At 37.6% G+C, this 22,036-nt stretch overlaps 1 protein-coding gene across 1 annotated transcript in view; it reads left to right on the top strand.

Moving 5' to 3' along the window:
- The first annotated feature begins 12,920 nt into the window (after nt 1-12,920).
- LOC134651975 (ataxin-1-like) overlaps nt 12,921-22,036 on the top strand; it is a 31,216-nt gene continuing 22,100 nt past the window's right edge. The window contains exon 1 of the mRNA XM_063507121.1: nt 12,921-13,472. The gene's annotated coding sequence lies outside the window, so the exon portion shown is untranslated. The remainder of the gene's footprint in view (nt 13,473-22,036) is intronic.

The following is a 22,036-nucleotide window of genomic DNA, read 5'->3' as shown; positions in this document are numbered from 1 at the left end:
GGCGAGTCAACAAACTGTAGCTAAGGGCCACCCCACATCTAGCGTCTTTCGAGCGTCGGCGTCTGGTCAGCGCTATGGAAAATGACGTCGCTGCGCAGTTGCGTCGACGTTGCGTCGAGCAGCAGCCATAGAGTTGTAGACGTCGACGCTCGAAAGACGCTAGATGTGGGGTGGCCCTAACGCTCTCTAAATAAATATTACTAACATAAATATTATAATATCTTTCGGTTGAACTGTGCAGTAGACGGTGCGCTAGGCCAAGGGACTGGATGGACTGGAAATCTTGTGATTGCAATAAATATTATAGCACGGATTGTAAATGAAATTTCCGAAAGACACCGAAGTCCTTGGCTCTCAGTTTTAGTCTGAATGTTATTTAGTATTCTCATATTTATCACAACCGTTTAAGCACAAAGGGTTAAGAGTACCTACCTATATAGATGTGAAAACAAATATTTACTATTGTTAAGCTTCCGCACTAATAATGAAAAATCATGCGCCATAGCAACCAACCATAGGTATATAGGCATTCGACCGCAAATTTACGAGGAAGATTCCCAACTATAAATTATTATGGCAGCATTCTTCACAAACACAATGGTCTGATACCGTACGAAACTGACTTACATTGAGAAAATATAAGAAATATCAGGTTTAAGTCTCGACATTTCATCAGATCTACAGAATTTAATCATATATTTTTTTAGAGGAAAATTCGAGATGGTGTTTCGGCTAATACGAATATTTCGATTCTTGGAAAAGTAAACAGATTCTAAGTGGATCTCGAGCCGTAAGATACACACTCAACAACAAATCCCTACGGGTAACTTTGTAAGAAAATTCCATAACCTGTTTTCATTGCTTTAGAGTGTACTAGCTGGAATTTCCCCTTATTGTAACAAAGCAGTGGCCATGCTCAGTTCACAGATCAGTCTGTGGCACCGACCGTCACGCGTCAGGGCGCACGCACTCGACCGCCCCGGCCACTACACGGCATTGTCACTATGTGCGTTACGCCGCCATAAAACAAAGCTCGTACTCGCACCACATAATTGTAGCTCTTCTTGGGTAATGTATGGCTAAGCTTCATGCCGTGATTTCCGAGTCATTTACTGTTCTGGTGAAATGCAATGCTGACGAATGATGTGCTATTTTTAATTAAGCTTCTCTACAAATGCAGATTTGCAGAAGATAATTATCACTAGAATTAGGCATTACTGTAAAAATCGTAAGTATTGACAATACCTGTATATACAAAAGGTATTAGTAAAAGTACTACTTCATATGAAAGTATTAAAAAACATCTATCTGAATTGGTAAATAAGTTCTCTCTAAATTCGCGTGTTCCTCTGAATCATTTATTTTATACGTTAGTTTAACATGTATGTAGGGCTCGTCATGCATTTTCTGCATTTAAAAGACCTCTGACGTATTAAAAAAAACCGGCCAAGTGCGAGTCGGACTCGCGCACGGAGGGTTCCGCACCATCAACAAAAAATAGAGCAAAACAAGCAAAAAAACGGTCACCCATCCAAGTACTGACCCCGCCCGACGTTGCTTAACTTCGGTCAAAAATCACGTTTGTTGTATGGGAGCCCCACTTAAATCTTTATTTTATTCTGTTTTTAGTATTTGTTGTTATAGCGGCAACAGAAATACATCATCTGTGAAAATTTCAACTGTCTAGCTATCACGGTTCGTCAGATACAGCCTGGTGACAGACGGACGGACGGACGGACGGACGGACGGACGAACGGACGGACGAACGGACGGACGGACGGATGGACGGACGGACGGACGGACAGCGAAGTCTTAGTAATAGGGTCCCGTTTTTTACCCTTTGGGTACGGAACCCTAAAAACGACTACGATCTCAAATAAGTTTAACCTGTAAATAATTGCAAAGATGCGGAAATTGATAATTCTAACAATAAGTCCACCTAGTGACTAGTCAATCAACTCGTGCTTATTTCTCCGCCAATTATTTTGTCTGCAAAACTTCCTACATTTCTGCTGTTCTTCTGTTACAATACAAGACAACATTAATTAAATTACTATCTGTAAACAGGATTTCCACTACTTGCGGGCTCGTTTTAAATAGTTTTCCTTTTCAAACACGTTTGTACAAAACTCGTTTAAATCTTTCCTGCGCGAGCGATGCGCAGCGAATCGACCGTCGGCCCTCGGAGTTCAACTGCGTTCGGAAATTCATTTATTTTAATGTTTGTCATTATCATTGGCTTTTATTTGAGCACTATTATTGTGTGAGAACATGAGTTACTGTTATTGCTTTCCAATTTTGGTGTACGCATTTACGAAAGCGCACGAAATAGGTAGTACCTACATGAGTATAAAATGTAAGTTGTGTCTTGAAAAAATATCGCAGAGGTATATTAATTACCTACACGAATAGGTCTTTAATGAAATGAAATGAAATGAAATGAAAATGAAATGAAATGAAATAGTTTATTTCAGGCAACTAGTGGCCCATACATAAATACCTTAAAACTAGCATACATATTATAAAAATATAACTAAACACTAAAAAACACATTATGATTGCGATGCATTACGCAACCCCGCAGTGTCAGGGAACCGGCCGCGGAACCGCCGAAACTTGACACCCTTCGGCCAAAACTCCTCCTTGGTGAAGGTCGCTAGATGTTCAGTCGGAACGATCACCACAAACGAATTAAAATTCGCATTGTGTCGAGATTCCAACTTCGCGACCCACCTTTTAATGCACCTCTAAGTAAAATAAAGAGCTAGAGGCGATCAGATATATTTGTCTATATAGCACGTTATTGTTCCTAATTTGATATTATTATCATAGGTATTGGTTACGTTTTGGATTACGATCAACGACAATAATTCCAATGTTTTCGAACATACGCAAAACAAATCGCATTGCATTACATTTTGTTGCACTTTATTGATTCATGGTGTTTTAGCGTTATCGAAATCGTGTATATTACTTGTACAAAGGTTCTGAATGGGCGAGTTAAGAGCCAACAGGAACTAAGATTTAAATATTTTAGGTAAATATACCTGTCTGGCTAACGGAAGCGGCTCCTAACACTAGTGCGATAAGGACAAGGCGAAAAATCCTGCGTAAAAATATCAAAAATCGAGGTTTCGTACTCGACTGTTTCCTCCTCCAAAACTTAACCAATCGTAACCAAATTTGGAAATCTAAATGATTATGACAGTATCTGTGTCGGACCGTTTTGCTTTTTTGACTAATTGATGTCAGTTTTGAATAGCACGCCTCTCATTGCGGCATAGTCAATTAGGCCATTTTGGCCATTTTTGAAGAGCTCTAGCGCCTTAAAAAACAAAAATATCAAAAAAAGCAAAACGGTCCGACACAGATATTGACAATATTAATCTGTGTTGAAAAAATTATTGCTCTAGCTTCAAAACCCACGGAGGAAACAGTCGAGTACGTTTGTATGGAGAAATGACCACTCCTGTTGGCTCTTAAGCTCTCTGGCGGTTCTATTCTAGTGATGTGCTGAGAATATTCCCGTTCCCGGTCCCGGGCATTGGGAATAAATAAACAATCTAACTGACAAACAATGGAGCGTTGCTTAATTAAAATTTGTATAAAAAAATTATTACTATTGTAACCTTACAACATCAATAATGTAAATAACACTAGGTACATCTACATATTTTATTATACCTGTGAGCTTATTAACTTAAGGAACCGTTTCTCGAACAAAAGCCCGGATTACGTTAAGGGGACGGTATATGACGTTTTCGATTTAGAGCTCACTTTGTGCAATCAATTTGTTCAAGAAATGTTTAATATCTGCATTAAATTATACGTAAATTTGTTCACGAAGAAGCCGTGTACCGGCTCTTCACGGCATAATATTTTTTATTTGCTGTAATTCTCTACAAATCGACACTAAAAGTATCCAAAAATCAAAATATGGAGTTCCGTTTGAGCAACACGCATTACAGTTTTGCCTTTAACAGTAATTGAGTTGTTGTGTGATTTTGAAAGCTAGATAACTAAACTAGCAAATTATTATCTACTTATATTTTTACTCACAAATACAACACAGAAATTCAATCCCAAATGTAAACTTTCGTACAATTTCCATACATTGACGACATCACTCAAAATTCTTCTTCGAGTCAGATGGCCGCTGGCCTTGGATCGAAGTAGACGTGTACGTCGTCGTAGCTCGTTTTTGACATTATTTAGACATTTCATCATATACGCATACGAAAATGTATACCAGTAGATAAATTGTATTTCAAAAAATAGGGTAAATAAATTTATTTAAAATTTGATTTGTTGTTATTTACAGGTCGTAACGATCGAAAACAGCAGTAAACTATCCTAAAACAATACGATTACAATTGAATTTAAGTAACTTGTTCCTTCAAAACCCGCTTAAAATGAAAAAAGTTTAAAGACTCGTTTTACTGATTGGGATTGATTTTCATTATGCTGGTATCAATTTTGCGTCATTAAAAAAAAGTATATGACTTCTGTACGTCAATGACATTTGATGTCAATTGTAATCTTGTATTTACGTTAGAGAATATTATATATTCATTTAAATATTACTTACCTATTAATACGAAGCGTAATTCGTTTAATACCTGAAAGTCTTAGTGTCTACATCTACTTTGTTGCCGTTCGTTCCGTCTATATGTGTGCGATTACGTGCTGTTCTCAATAATCAAAAAACAACCAAGAGACAAGACCAGCATTTAGTACTAACTAGTTTTTGCGGATTTGGAGACAAGAGATGAAGCTTACAGGCTAATACCGCTGCGGTCTGGTTATTGTTATGTGTATATATCGAGTATTATATAAATTTACTATAAAATAACAATGTTTTATTTCAATGACATTATGTGCGTAGGTATGTATGTTTCGGTGATTATAAGAATTTTGTCCACACAATAGATATGAGCGCCGCGCCGGCGCGCCGCCGCCGCCGACAAAATTTTCGCGCCGCCGCCGCCGACGCTGCGCTATCGGCGTGGCATCGGCGTGACCTTGGTAGTTACTACTACTTTCGGAATCAGATAATATATTTTTAATCGAGTTTAGATCATTAACGGCGCCACTTCGAATAGTTTATAGGCATTCAAAAGGTATTTTAGGCCCATATAATTAAAAAATATCGAAGGCAAATGCAAACTTATATATCTAGTAACCGCGCTACTAGTCTTGGGAAAACGAAATTATTTAATATCAATTTTAACATCAATATGCTTGTAATAAACATACTGATTTCCTTCCATTTTTATTGTGGAACGTTCCACATTACAATTTATAGATTGTATATATAAACTAGACATATGTCAATCACAATGAAAAAATTAACTGTGATCAACTCTGGCTAACGTGAGACTCGAACCCACATCTTTGGATTACCGATCCCAATGCATAACTAATTTTGCCAGCTAACCATCCGTCATTTACCGCGAATTTAACCATTGCAAGCATGGTTAAACGTCTTTAAAAGGTATTAAATGGGGTTAATTTTGAGATATTAAGCATTTCCACGTCCAAATGTCCGTCCGTTGGCTTCGCACGGAAGGGCGTCGAAATCGGGTCTCAATTAAACTTGGCCACTGTTCAAATTTCAAGCTTTGCTCTCTCGGAGCTCAATCTTTGGCCTTGCATGGCTCGCATGGAATTAAGCCGCTATCTGAACCTGCAAGTTTTTGGCCCTGTTTGGAGCTCAACTTTCGGCCTGTTTTAAAACGCTTGAGCATTGGTCCTTATCCGATCTTAGCTCCATTGTAGCTCGGCCTTTGGCGTCGCACGAATGCGCCCGCAGAAAAGCTCCAGATCTTTAACACTATGGCTTCAGTCTTTATCGGCCTGCGCCCTCGCTCTGCTCTCTTGCAGCTCGGCCTCGCACAGAAGCGCGCCGCAATCGGCGCTCCAGGCGTTCGGCCGTCAGCCAAGCTTACACTTGGCGTTCGATTCTTAGCTGTATGCTTACCTGCAGCTCATCCTCTGGCCTCGCATTGGGAGGCGTCGAAATCAAGTCTTCGGTGTTACATGGAGCTCGGCGTTGGGCCTCACTTTTTAACATAAATCGGTTTTGTTGAATCGATATTGGTTAATGACGGAGCTCGATTTTCTTTGGACTGCTTGTCGACAGTCGACGTTTCCCTGATACAGTCAATCCACAATTTTTAACTTAGCACAAAAGATCGCTAAGATCTTCCGACCAGAGCCTCGTCAAGATTAAGACCGCCTCCGCATCCACAGTTTATACGATATCAATTTTTTTTTTACCATTATTCAATAAATAATCCTTGAAAATAAAAAATGCATTTATTTCATAACTTTCTTACAGCAAAAACATGTTTTTTCGGTAAAATGTTGGTTTGAATTCTATTTTCATTAATCGAAGGTGTTTCAAGGCCACGCCGCCGATTCGCCGCCGCCGCCGACCAATTTTGACCGGCGCGCCGCCGCCGGCTATATGCCTATCGGCGCTCATATCTACCACACAATAATTGTGCAAAGCAGAGACTGCATCATGCTTTCTTTACGGTATAAGCGGTATGGTACCGTTATTATTTATCAATACCGGTTCGTTTTGAAGGTAAAACTATACCGGTTGAAATACAAAGTACGGTACCGGTATAAAATTACAGCAGGGACAACCATTTTTATAGGTGTACAGTCAGCTGCAGAGAAAAGGTACGACCAGATAGATAATTGTATGCAGGGGTGGTACCTTTTCTCTGCAGCTAGCTGTACCTAAACCATCATTGACCGAGCGTTGGCGAAGGTCTCCGTTTCAACTTGGGCAAAAATGCTTTCGTATGTCCGAATTCTTCTCCTTTGCATATCACATTTCTCAACTGATTCTCGTGAAAATTCGGTAGTCCGATATAATTATTCGGTTTCTTTTTTTTTTGAACAATTTAAAATAGGCAGAAATTGTCATAAAGGACTTACGCGCCAGTAGGGTCTGTGACAGTTAAGACCACTGCGATTATTAGGTACTTACTGGCCCCTATTTCACCACGACCACGGTGACAGGTGCGACAGTTGTCGACATCACTGTTGCTGACGTCACAGGCCTCCATAGGCTACGGTAACCGCTTACCATCGGACGGGCGATGTGCTTGTTTGCCACCAACATTTTAATAAATAAATAAACTCCATTATATTGCCACTAAAAAATTCTTATTTTGCGAAGCTAATGACAATTGTCACAAGAAACACGGCAACTGTATCGAAATTGCGACACAGAACTCATTTCCTGTCAAGACTTACCGAAAATTATTTGAAAAATCTTGTGACAATTGTCACAAGATTTTTTCGCGAGAGAAATGTCTGTTTTATCCGATATAATAAAGTTTTTTTTTAATAATAGGTACAATGACGGTGGCAAACACGAATACGGCCCGCCCGATGGTAAGCGGTAACTGTATTATTAAATTGTACAACGGGACTTAATCGCGTATCTAAGTTTTAAGATTTACCTCCGACGTTTCGAGGACGGCGTTGTCCCCGTGGTCTCAGAGAAGACTGGCTTAAGTTGACATCATCTTCTAACCGCGCGAGTTTTTCGAACTACCCGCACTTGGTCTTGTTTATCCGCTTGAACGTTTTGCGGTTCCGTTGTACAATTTAATAATGTGTAAAAATCGTGAAAGTTTAAATCAGTGTTAGCGGTAACTGTAGTCCATGGATGCCTATGGCGTCAATAACAGTGATGTTTTTGTCGTACCTGTCACCGTGGTGAAATAGGGGCCAGATTACGCCGCGCCGCGTGGAACGTGAGGTGCATTGGGGTAAATGCATACCATTCACTCAAGGAAAATAATCTCCCTTATAAGATCACTCGTGTGTCTGCCATTTTGTTAAAGCCAATTTTTACCGTAACTACTGGACTAGTTCAATTGAAATTTAGTACACATATGTCAAGTAAGGAAGTAGTAAGTCGGTGATCCGAAGATGAGTAACGTAAATAAATGAACTTTTAACTTTGCGGCGATTTTTGGTATCATGTGACATATCAGATATAATACATAATTATAAGTAGGTGAGCAAAAATGTACCATAACCTAACTCAGAATTGTATTACATAAATACATATACAAAAAATAGTTCAACGCCAAAAGATTAATGGAAGACCTATGTCCTATAATAGGTGAGTTGGTCTTAAACAAAAAATATGCAATAAAAATGTGTAACTGTAGAACCCATAGTGAATCCTACTCGTACATGATCGGTTTTTATATTATGTACCTATAAGATATTTTCTACTTTATACTTTATAAGTGTACCTACATAATATTTACTTATAAGCAGTTGTCACGTAAAATATTTGTAGATTTTTTTGGAAGTATGTGTCACATAATCATCATCTTCCTCGCGTTGTCCCGGCATTTTGACACGGCTCATGGGAGCCTGGGGTCCGCTTGGTAATTAATCCCATAAATTGGCGTGGGCACTAATTTTTATGAAAGCGACTGCCATCTGACCTTCCAACCCATAGGGGGTAAACTAGGCTCTTATTGGGATTAGTCCGGTTTTCTCACGATGTTTTCCTTCACCGAAAAGCGACTGGTAAATATCAAATGATATTTCGTACGTAAGTTCCGAAAAACTCATTGGTACGAGCCGGAATTGCAATTCGCACGCTATTACCGCTAGGCCTCCAGCGATTTTTTTGAAGTATGTATAGCACAAAAAAAAATTTAGAAATGTAACATTTAAGGTAGGTAATTAAAATACGGTATAAACATTATTGGAGAAGACTTGGAGGAAGTGTCATAGGGATCTACATTCAATGCGTGGAAAACAAGTTCTTTTGTCTAATTATAATCCATCGGCAATCACGCGAGCGCATAAAACGAAAATCATTTTTTTTTCACTCCCTAAAACTCCCTTAACCTAATAACAGTAAAACAAAAAATAAAATATAGAGGGTTACCAACCAGCTAAAGAATTATAAGTAGATATATGCACTTATCCCACCGCACCTCACGTTCTACTCTGCACGGGGTTCATTGCCGCTCCTACCGCCGTAAGTAACTATCAACACCTACATTATCAAGGCTACGATCGAAGATAATCGCTTCAGCACTGAAATAATACCGGTGGAATACCGGTATAATATTTTTTATTTTAATTGTATTAATTTAATAGTGAAACAAAAGGCGAATATACCACATAAAAGTAAATCGGTAAAGATATTAGGGGTACATTAGCCAACACTGTTTCCATATATTTTCAAATTTTATTTTGTCCGCCTTAATTAAATTTTGCACCCTGCCGGAACTTTATTTATTAAAATTCTCATTTAATTGATTTTGAGCCTTATGAAAAGTCGTATAGAGTAGTAAATAAAATGTTACATCTGACTTAATGACATCTGGTTTTATTCGGTTTAACTTTAGAAAACGCGTATCTCGACAAAGCCATAATGTAGAAAATTGTCAACAACCAAATGAATTATTAGAATTTAAATACGTTACGTGTGACATGAACAGACAAGGAAAGCAAGATTAAATGTATTGTTTCTCTTTCTTCTTTCAATGGAACGCTTTTCCTAAAAGGAGGCCACTAAACTCAAAACGCTATCTTAAAAAAAAACTTGATGGGTCAGTGACCTGTCCCAGTAAAGTGAGGTAGTGTGCGTGAAGTGCGCTTGTGTGTGAAATGGGGTAAATTGACAGAATCTGAAAATTTACCCACCTCTACCGTCACCTTAAAGCAGCCGCCCACTCAATCATTACTGCTTATTGATATTTACTGAGAACGCTTTGAGACACGGATTAGACAATCGCTACTTATCGTTGTAAGCCGAACAAAGCGTGAAAGATAAACGACAATGAATTGAAAAGTACTACTTTTGAAGATGAATTTAGAAAAACATTGGGGAAAAATTGGCGCCGTTTTCGTTGAACAAATATTCTTGTGCTACCTATCTATGTACATGTTGTAGACTTCAGAAAAGAAATGTTTTATACATGGTCTAGCATTTGACACGTTAGCGTTACCTATTATTTTGATGGAAGTCTGATGCTTTTGGTGACAAATAAATAATGTTCACAACTTCACATACCTACTTTAACTATAAAACTAGAATGTAGGTGGGGCCAAGTTTAGTGTGAATTTACAGAGTACGTCTACAGGTTATATAGTAAATTGTTTTGTTTAGACAAATTGTGGCCGTTTTTATCAACTCCTTTGTATTAGAGTAACATTGTAATTTTTTCTATAAAACTGTGTTAATGGGAAAGGAACTGCCCGCTAAACATATTTTTTAGCTTATATAAGCTCCAAGCTTTTTATCTGCCGTCATAATTATATTGCCAAGGCAACCTGGATTGGGCCACAATAAGTTTTATCGTTTTCCTCAAACGGTGATCGAAATTGCGGTCACATCTCTACTTTATTGCACTTTCGCAGTACTCTTATTGATATCCTGTCTTGACCACTACCAGGCGTGGCTCACTCCGCGATTTCGTCGCTTTGCTACAGGTAGCTAAAAGTACATCCGTTCCACACCAATTTTGGTGGCTAGCCATAAGCTGCGCGTGGCGCTGTCGCCACCTAGCGGCCATATCTGTGCTGATCGTAACAGACGCATTTTGTTAAAGAGTGAGTCTTCTGTACCTAGTACTATTATTTATTCTGTGCCACTACGAGATGGCTTGGATTATTTTCAAATTAATATTGGGATATCTATGATATGTGTAAATAAGCTTCAAGCCTTCTGCTAGTCGAAACTTATTTGCATTTCGTCAGGTGACAAGCAAAACTCACTAATTACAAAAAAATATTTAAATAAAAATCAACCTCCTTTTAGTACTAATATGGTTCACTATGGCTATGAACTTGTGGTGGTAATTCTAATTAGTGAGTTTTGCTTGTCACCTGACGATTTTCATAACGAGCTTCGTCATACCTGTACCCTATATAATTTAGACGGCATAAATCAGATTTTATCTTTTATTTAGGTATCATGTGCAATATTTCTGTTTATTCACATTTAAATGAGGAGTGATATGCTAGTTAAAGAAGATATAGTAAAATAACATTGTAGTAAAACGATGTTTTTCAACCTTTAGCGATATTCTGCTAATAAGGTTGAAAAAACCTCTATTCAAAAGAATTATGGAAAGGAATGTAGAGATACGTAAAGATCTTTATTTATATAGTAAAGCCATGAAATACATGTTATTTTAATTTGTAAAAATCATGTTTTAAATCACAATATCTGGGAGACAGAGCTTTGCTCGGAAAACATATAAAAACTCAAAAATGAGCGTTTTCCCAGAGATAAGACCAAGCTAGATCGATTTTTCGCCCCCGAAAACCCTCAAATAGGAAATTTAATCGAAATCGTTAGAGCCGTTTCCGAGGTCCGAAATATAAATAAATAAACAAGAATTGCTCGTTTTAAGGTATAAGATAATACTCGTAGTAATTACATACAATACTGTAATCGACGCTTTACTCTGATTCTAAATACCACTGTAGAGACATGAGAATAAGCCATAAAAATATAACAAAGCTTCTTATGATTGACTTCGTTATCACATCTCTCCCTAATTTCGACGTCTCCAGGGATATTTAATTGAATAAATATGGCTTCTGTCCGATTAGTGAAGATGTAGGCAATATAACGCTTTGTTGTTTAGAATCACGTGAAAATGGATAGACGCTTTTAAAAACTAGACGCTAAGAATACTAAAACAGTTTAAACATCTTTGATGATCTATAAATGGCCATCTAACGTGTAACATTACCATAATGGCGCCATAGACAATACATTTCGGTCACGTCTCAGCTCAAAGCTCATTGAGCCGAAGCCACAAAGCCTGCAGGGGTACAGACTCACCACACCTACCCACAATCTATAGAATTATGCAGTCGAACTCGTAAAGCTGCCTTCACACTCACGCTATACCGATATTACTTTGGTACAAGCCATACCTTTCGGTTTGTAATACATAGTTCAATTGGTATGAATGAATGGTGTATCAAATTGCTAATATCATAGTGTACGATCCTGAATACGTCCCAAGTTCATTTTGGATAATCTTTATTAAACAAAGACTGGAGATCGGGTATTGAAATCTCTAGCAGTTTTACAAACTAATGTAATTTGTTAGCAGTTTATTGCAGAAGTGGCAAGGAAATGGTAGACTTGGTAGAGTATAAACTGTTTGCTGTGCCCTACAGCCCCTACAGGGTGTCACATGTTGTACACAATTCTATGCAATAGGTTAAGATATAATGTGATATGCAATAAAGATTATGAGTATGAGAGTTTGGCAAAGCGTGTAGACCCGGCACAGCATTGCTAGAAATGACAACATGCTCTCATAAACCGGTCCGAGAGCCTTTCCAGAACGTCTATCATGTTGTTTGGCTGCACAGTGCACATCAATAGGACCGGTTACGATTACTACGTGTTCCGCCTCGAGATCAATCATTTTCACCTTTACAATTTGACGTAGAGTCACAGTAGTCTCAGATATGAAATTAAAGTGGTTAATCCTTTTTTACTTGGTAAAGGTACGTTTGTAACTATCCATCAAGGAAAGACGGGTATCTAGATTAATAAAAGTAATATTATGTCTTACATAGAGTAGAGTCATGTCGAAATGTACTTACCCTGTTGATAGAAAGGTCAGGTAAGAAATACATCGTACTAAAATCCCGTTTTTTAATAAGATACTTGAAGTAATAAAAATACAGTATGGATTCATAAACATAATCTTAAATATCTTAACTACGTGTAATACCAGGCTTCCAACCGCTTTTAGGAAGCTCTAACAATCGTTGCACAATTTCAATCGCATGTTTTACGGACTTAAAAGGCTTAACACGACAGGAGTGGCGGAGCAGCCAAGATTCAGTGGCAATGCTCACATAGGAATTCATTTCGCCCCGAGAAGTGTCCGGTTTCAGTCTGGCACCACGAGCGCTCGTCCGTATTGCATTAGTATTTATTTATGTATCGTGCAGGTTCTGGTTCTGGCGGCGCCGCGGGTCGCGGGAGGCGGGGGGAACACTTACTACGTGATTAATCCGCGCCCCCGCCCGGCCCGCGGCCCTTGCCGCGGCCAGGCGTACTCGCGCCGGGTTTCCTCGTCCCCGCGTCTCATGGCCACTCACTACGCACGGGGCTCCGCCGTAGTGCCGCCTGCCGACGCCAGTCGCGTCGCGACCTGCGCCGACAACGGACGCTCCACGTAAACATCTCGACTGTATGATATCATTCATGCTAATCTCCGCTCGTTGATTTTCCTGCCCAGTGACCGCAGTGAAACCCGCGTCGCCGCGAGTGCCGAATGTTAGTAGACGTCACCGGTGTATTTTTCCGTCGGGAACGAAACCTGTTTGGAGTGATTGGCGCCTGACTCGGATGAGACCGGCGGCTAGTGAACGTTGCTGTGACCCGTGGCCTGCGATGCTGCGCCCGTGACCGTCTTGCGACAGTGCCACGAAACGTAAGGATCTGTTCGTTCATTCGGCCGGCTCGCGTGCACGAGCCACCTTCCTATTTGCATGGCGCATACGAGTGGATTTTATTTTCGTCTGGGGAGTGCCTGTGTGCGTGTGGTGTGAATGTATGGGAGCATCGGTATGTGCGAGGCACGTGTGTGGGTTTGCGTCCGTCGAGACGGCTACTCCCCGCGGCTAGCCTGCTTTATTTAGGTTGTTTCTGAGCGCCTCATCAATGTCCGTGTCGGCTACCTGTCTCGTCAACCCTTTTTCTGGTTTTCCAAAACTTTGTTTTCGTTTTGACCTACTCTTTTTGTTTAACTTTAATTTGGACTAGGCAATAACAACTATCTTTCAATCTAGCTTTCATCACTTTGATATCTTCTCTACAAATTTAACTTGCAAACGTCAGTATAAAGAACGTGATTACATAGTTTATTACGTATTCCGTTTTCCAGACGTATGTACGTACTAAAAGCAAATAAAGGGTTCGAAGATCTCTTCAAGTTGTCCAAATATCATCTGAACTCAATCCAGAGATTGTGAGCTTAATCAAATAATCAGATTACCTCGAGTGTATATGCGCTCTATCTATGTAAATGTATTTATATATCCCACACCGTCTTACCGTTATCTTTTATCAAAACATCAATATTTGAGTGCATGATAATGACGAGTTCCTACATGCAAATTTCGCGATATCGTAAACATCAGCCCTCTCAAAGGTATTTTAAAGTTAAATCACGACGTTTCATATCACAGAGAATAACTTGAGTTTGGTCACACTTAAGTTTAGTAGGGACCACTGTTTCCAGCATTGTTTTTTAAACCTGATCTTACAATGGTTGGGTGACTGGGAGGTAGCTGTTATTATTATGAGCAGGCAAGCTGAAGATAAATCCTACAAAATTCACCCTTTTTAGAAGGATAGTTAATCAAGATACCTATTGTCTCCGCAAGTAAATGACTCGAAACTCAGCGCTCCGCCACTATTGTTTAAAATATGTAAACATTACGTATAGGGCTTGCAAATATTCGAAACTTTCAGATATTCGAATATTCGACTTTTTCTGACGACGTATTCGAATAATTATTCGAATATTATAAAAAATAAGAAAAGGAACGAAAAATCGGTTTATTATCGTTTTATTCATAAGCTTTTTTCACATATTGCTAAAACTAAGGATATTTGGCAGAAATCCACTTAATTGACTAGATTTCATCATCCTACTATACACACACACACAGACACATTTATAAAAACAAGTAAAACGCCAAAATTAGACGTATTTAATATTTCTAGATAAAACTTATTATAAATGCGTCGTTGTGTGAAATAATATAACTTTAACCATCCAAACACCTAGGTATGTAAGATATTTTTTTTAGTAGGTAATAATATTGGAATATTTAAGGGACAAAGTTAGTTGAGTACTGGGTGGATTATTCGTCAGCTAAAGGTGCATGGTTAGATTACCAAGTTGGGCAGGTTTGGTATGATTAAATTTGAGAATTGCGATAAGTGGCAAGGTTTAGACTTCAAAAATTCGCTTAACGTACGCTTGTATGTACTGAATAAACAGAATGACCCTTTAACTTAAAGCTTACGCACCGTAAAAATAACATACTTTTTGATTTAGTTTTCTTTTAAATTGAGTTAGGTTTCACTGTATTCACGAAGTCTATCGAGAGGAATACAGTAAAAATATTATTTCCTTCGTATTTGGGTACCTACCGTTCCTCATTCACTGTAAATACCCGGAAAACACACAGAAACTGTAACTACAGCGGATGACATAGATTTTTTTATAGTAATAATTTAATAAAAAATATTCGAATATTCGAAACCTGAGCGGCCGAATATTCGAATGTCAAAACAGGTCGAATATTCGACAAATTCGAATATTCGAATATTCGAATTGCAAGCCCTAATTACGTATAGTAAATTGAATATGCATAGTAATAATAATAACTAACGCGAATTTCCTTCCTTATCGGCTTTAGAGAATATGTAGTTAAACTGTTAACTCATTTTAGTCTATTCTCCAGTTGCTGTTAAATGTTTGTCGATGAAAACCTGTTGATGAAAACTTTTGGACCTGGACTATGGACATGGACTCAGCTTTTTAGACTTTCTTTGCCATGAAAAGTTGCAATCAATTAAAGTGTGCTAGGGCAAAAGCAAATGATATAAGTTTCGAAAACTAAATGATACCTCAGGGTGAAATAATCTTTTGGTCAGCATGTTAACCAAAACGAAACAGAAAGACAATGAGTTTTGGCATTGCATTCTTAGATTCTGTAGAAAAGTTCTACACGTGAATAAAGTTACTCCTAACTAAAAACCAATCATCAACACCGATAGCATTCTAAAGGAACATGATGCAGGTCAAAGGTTCCCACAAACATTAACAATAATTGATTGCAATACCAAAGAGAGATCAGAGCCATCAACGTTGTCAACATCGTAGTAGTGTTAATTGTAATTAATAGTATGCACTTTAAAATAGAACAAGAAGGAAAAGTACTCGAGGAGAGGCCGGGGACGAGAAGTTCTGCTGTTGCTTTCGCTTTCCAAGTATGAGCCTCGAGAAAACCAGCATAGTTGTGATCCCTGACTACGTATAGCTCTTCCGATATTTCGAGGTCACACTTGTATTGGAACACTTGAGACAAAAGCTCGAAAAGCGGTTAAATAGCAGTCCAGTTAGCCAGATAAACTCCGACCCTGCGCGGACGCGGCGGACGACACTTTACAATCATAACTACTTACTTCATAACACAAATCTATTTGTATGCTGAGCTAATTTCATAACAAACAACTACGCAATCAAGAACAAAAGGGCCAAAATAATTGTAGACAAGTTAAACTACAAAGGAACAATAATGATTTTTAGATCCAGCCAGGTGCTTCATTCTCTGACTTTGTGACTGTTGCATGATTCCGATTCTAAAATGGGTCATGACCATCAGCCAAATATTCTGCTTGTGACATACCTTTGTGACAATTATTTGATGAATGTTAAACAAGTGTACACATTACTTACAGATCACAGGACTCCGGAAAATTATGCAAAGTATACTATGCAGATCGTCATGTGGCCTAGCCAAGCCACCTAGCGGGCACCTATACATATTGCTTCATTTTTCGAGTACGGTACTGTTAATTTTTATGTCTGGCAGTGAGCGACTTAGAATCAATAATAAATAACTACATAATAACAAAGTATTTGAATGCCTCGCAGTCGTTTACTGTAGGTATTAATATGTAAGACATTAATTCTTAATAAAGCTAACTTCACAAAGTCCTATCCGTAATCACAACTAAGGTTTCGAGAAACAATAAGCAACATTTCTAAAAGCCTGCGGGCATCCTTGGTAACAAGCTAGGCTTGTTCCTATTGCTAATTAACATAATATGCTTTATAAAGTGTAATTATTAAATTTGCGCTCGTGTAAGCCTCGAGCCGACCGTTATTTTTAGAAGAGATAAAGTTAGCCCTGGTCGCCCTGGTTGGGCTCAAGAGTTGAAGTTATATTTTTGACTTTATTCAAATACAATTATCCCTATTAATAAACAATAACATATACAAAAGAGAAGCAAATGAGGAGAGTTAAGTGTAACGATCATACTGATCATCTAATGCCACAATACGATGAATAAAAAGTTAACCAAATGAAAAGCGAGCCAGAATTTCACTTATTGATTTAATAAGTTTACTATGACATTGATTGTAACTCTGCATAAATTGATGATGGTGATACTGATACTGCTAATCTGGATTCTGATGCCAGTAATCAAGTAAATGCCTCGTGCAGCCATGTGTGCGCCCGTGCTGGCCTTTGACATAGCTAATTGTTACGTAGCAAGTCCAATGATTAACGAAGCGGAGAGCGTACCATACGAGCCTTTATAAACAAGACACTGTTACATAATCACAAACATAAATCTGATGGGATTAAAAACAAACAAGCGAGGGAAAGAGACGGCGTCATAAATTCAAAATACCTACCTTAGCAAGACCAGCTACGTACGCAGGTGGATGTCACAGATGATTAATGTTATTATTTTCACGAGCGCTTGAATTATAAAACATTTGAATAAATAATTCGGTTGAATAGATTCCTGCCTCTCTTTCACAAATCATGTGGGACAATATAAGAAATTATAGGTACTACACCCAAATTATATTATGTAACAGGCTAAATTGGAAGCAAATTAAATAAAGATTCCTAATGAAGTAAACAAACTAGGTACATGACATGCATTATTGACTTAAGATAAGCACTTACTACTAAGCTAATTATTTAGTACCTCCGTACTGATACAGAGACAAGTGTGTACCGTCGGAACGACATTTTATTGGAGTGATAAGTTCGTGGCCAGTTCCATTCCTGGTCTCGTTGCAAAGTAAACGATGCTAAATTAAATAAACGTCCAGTTGTCAGATAACCAGCGGCGGTTGCAAAGAAAACAAAGAGATATACTCGGTGTCACACACGGATAGCGTTATTGATGTACAGTGAGCATGTGTGAGGTTGTGTTGGTGAGCGTGCGGTTATCAAGGAGTCGCTACCGCCTACTACCGCTATCAGCTGTGATAACGCTCGCATACCTGAACATTTTGCTTCTAAATACAGGCTCAAGTACAAATAGCGAAGGCAATTAAGACACATGAATGAATTGTTTGCAGGGCTAATCAATTGTTTGTTATACATTAGTAATTTGTTGCGGAAAAATAATAGGTAGCACTTGTTGTGTAGCTGGTAAATGATAACGGGTGTTATGGTTCATGTGTTAATTCGAGAATTTAGTAATTCATATTGAGTCATTAAGAATAATAATATGTTAATGATTTGTTTGAGGATGCTCTTAAAGGTCAGAAATATTATTATTGATCAATATGTCGTTCACAATATTTGAAACGGTAATCATAAAAAATGCGAGGAAGGAAAACGCAGAGAAAATGTAGTTAAGATCAAATCGTAGTAATGGTAGACTTTGAGTCGTAAAGAAAGTACATAGAAAGTACTAATGAATACTGCAACAACAAGAATCACTAGAATTATAAAGATGAAGACAGAAGATACGTCAAATTGCAAGCAGTGTATAATATGTACTAGAATTCACACGCTTCCAACGGTCTCCTATTACTGCGTGTCAACATCGAGAGCGTGTCACATTGCGTTTGCAGACGATCATAGAGTTTTCAAAACACTCCAACTACGAATTATTGTTTTACCACACGCCGCCGTGGATTTAACACCATAACTAAACTGCGTGCGATTATTTTATGAAACAAATCGAATTTACCTGTTTGGGTTGCGTCGACCTAATATTTACTGAATGTCAATTATTTATCAGGGGAATATATGAGAATAAATAAAAGGAAAGAATGGGATATATCTTATTTTGATGTAGGTAGGCAAAGGCATTCTATTCAACTTTTATCAGACCAGAGATTCTTTGAAGCTATTTCTGAAAGTATGTAAGAACAAAGTAGAATAAATTACTAAATATATCATATTAAATGACAGCTAAATAGCCTTTTATGGAGTTGTAAAACAAGAAATAATCAATTAAAATAAAACTTTGTACATGCAATCCCCGTTACACGAGTTTGACGAATATGATAACAAGTTAAACGTAGATAGATTACATAACGATCAATGCAATTAAAATGGGGTTTAAGTTACGAACTAATTTACGTCGATAGGTACCTAATGCAGTATAATACAAATGACTACCTATTTAATATTTTTGAATATTCTAGTTTATTGTTTGTTGCTGGGCTGTTTTAAGATAACATGATTGTCACTAGTTGCTTCAAATCGAAAGACTAATCAATTTAGAAATATAGCGTAAGACAAAATGATCTCTGTCTATGTTTGAATTGAGACAGTCCTGAGCCAAACGATAAAATAAACATTTTGTAAAAGGATAACAGAAAAGTTTGCACTGTTTGAGGAGCAATGCCCATTTATTATTACAATTATAAGGGTGGAAAATGCAGTACAAGAACTAGACGCCTACACGATTTTTCCGCTACTACCTTTTCTTTATTTGCCTCATTTTCTTGGTCCTTCCGTTTCCCACTTGTAACATATTTTGGTGAAGTATTTCACGTTATTTTAGACAGCGTCATGTCATGTAATATAAATAAGATGTATTTCTTTTTTCTTCCATTTTATTTCATCACATAGATTAATTATGTTAACAATTTTTTTTCATGGCCTAGGCTCCACTTTGTTTTTATTAACTGGTATTGATTACAAACCTGCAGTGGGTATCTCAGCTTTTTTCTTGGAAGTGCACTTAGACCCCTTTTGTTAAAGGTGAATGATATGACTATGACATTAAAGCTTATCTTTAATGAAAAAAAAAACCTTTCTTCATACCTTTGTTGGCGATCTAGGTAGTATTAACATTTATTTACCAAGCAACACACAATGTTACTTTATAAACAATGAAGTGTATAAAGGGTGTTGTTTTTCAACATTTCCCTTTGTTTGAGTTGTGACTGATGACGGTTGCACTATACCTTCGCTTTCTTATTATAAACAATTTAAGAATTTTTACGTTTAGGCTATAACAACTGCAGGTATTATTAAATAAAAAATAGGTGTAAAAACACTTTTATTTATATCGTAACGATAAATTAAACTATATTTAAAAGTCGGTCTAAACAAACATGCCGCCCGCACAGGATACATTTAGAGATATCTTTTCGGAGCCAACATTAAACGTACGGAAACAGCATAATTATATATTGTGGTGCCGTAAACGCCCAACGGCTACTCTATTTAAAGCAGCTTACAAAAATGACGAATAAATCTTCACGTGTGTAACATTAACAATGTTACGTTAGGTTATCCAAGGCGAGTGCGCAATGGCTGTGCACTGAGGAGAAATTTCTAATGTTGCGAAATTTCTCGTAGAAAATTTCACAAATAAAAACATGTTTATCAATTCACAATTAACAATAATGCGTATAAAAGTTTCCCGTAGGACCTAATGGAAAGTTGGTTTAAATTCTCGAGAAAATTTGGAAATACACGAGACCACTGAGTTTTGAATATGTTTCTTAGAATTTATAAAGTTTGGGCATATTGGATATTGCCAATCTTTTGATTTAAAGATTTAAGCACCCCAAAACTCGATCGAGTGTAAAAACAAATGAATTTTCTAAATTTGTCGAACTGAATAACGTAACGGTGTCAGTAAAGACTGAAAAGTTCAGTGCAAACAAAAAAATGTTTCACATATTACTGACTAATTGGAACGCGTGTTAAGTAACTTTTTTATTTTGTCCCATTCTGTTATGTTATTAAAAAGTCGATTGGAGCCTCGTTTTTTCCTACGAGCTGTGCAAGCGACATTTCGCTCACTCGACCCATTACTTTTGTTCTCCATTCATCATTTGCACTGCGGATGGATTATGACTGTGATTTATGAACCCGCTAAATTATCGATTGGCCGTTTACCGTTGGTGATTTCTCTAAATCTTACATTCATTCCACATACATGCTAAAACTTACACAATGTGTCTATAAACATAATTTTTTATTTATTTATTCTTTATTCTTTAAATAAATACAAAATGCTAAATGTTGTAGTTACTTTATAGTAACTAGTCCTTCCTTATGGAAGGAAAAGGAAGAATTGTATGATGCAGCTAATTACGTATCTACAAGAGTCATATGTCACTTAAATATACCATTTTTTTAGGAAAGAAGTATTTCACAGGAAGATGGAAGGAAGAAAGGGATTTAGAAAAGAGACTCGATGAATACCTAAGCCAGGGATATAAACAGATTAAGGTTAGTGTTACATTACATTACATATATTCGCAAATGGTATTACCAGCCCACGGGAATTTACCGTATTCAACACACGAAAAGAAGTTCAAAAGCCTGAATTGAAAAGACTGTACACTAATTAAATGAAGACCGGATTAAGTAATGTGTTACATTCATAGCACTAATCAATGGGCTGGTGGGTGCAGCGAGCGTTGCGTCACTGCTTTCACGCTGTACTATGGACTTGCGAAACGCTTATGCAAGTAGAATGCGATAGGCAAATAGCAAAACGCCTTCTTGGCGAATGTTACATCGCTGATAATGTGCGCTTTAATTCATTAGTGTGAACAGGTTGCAAGCCAACATTAAATAATCAGGTGCGGTCTTTTATCCACCGAAAGCAAAACTAAAAAATGTATAATTTGCATTAGTTATGATACCGATAATCAAAAAATAAGTAAATTAATAAATTATGGTAGCTATCTTAGTGCAAGTCCTTTAGGTTTCCGATTTTAGTCAAATCAGGTTCTTTCGTTAGTCTTCGAATATTTCTACAAGTCCAAATTCAAACCGAGATTTGTACTCAAAATATCGCCCAGGATCTTAAAAGTTAAACGCCCGGTATTTTAAACTGTATGTAGATACCTATACGTAAAAAATAAAAACCATCGGACATTTATCAACGGAAAAGTAAGAGGCAACACCAGATTACGTCACTCGTGACAAATTTGAGAAATTAGTTAACTCTACGCTTCAGTTGTGTGCTATT

The sequence above is a fragment of the Cydia amplana genome, chromosome 11, assembly GCF_948474715.1.
Source record: "Cydia amplana chromosome 11, ilCydAmpl1.1, whole genome shotgun sequence".
In the NCBI taxonomy this organism is placed as follows: Eukaryota; Metazoa; Arthropoda; class Insecta; order Lepidoptera; family Tortricidae; genus Cydia; species Cydia amplana.
This window is presented reverse-complemented; position numbering and strand designations above follow the sequence as displayed.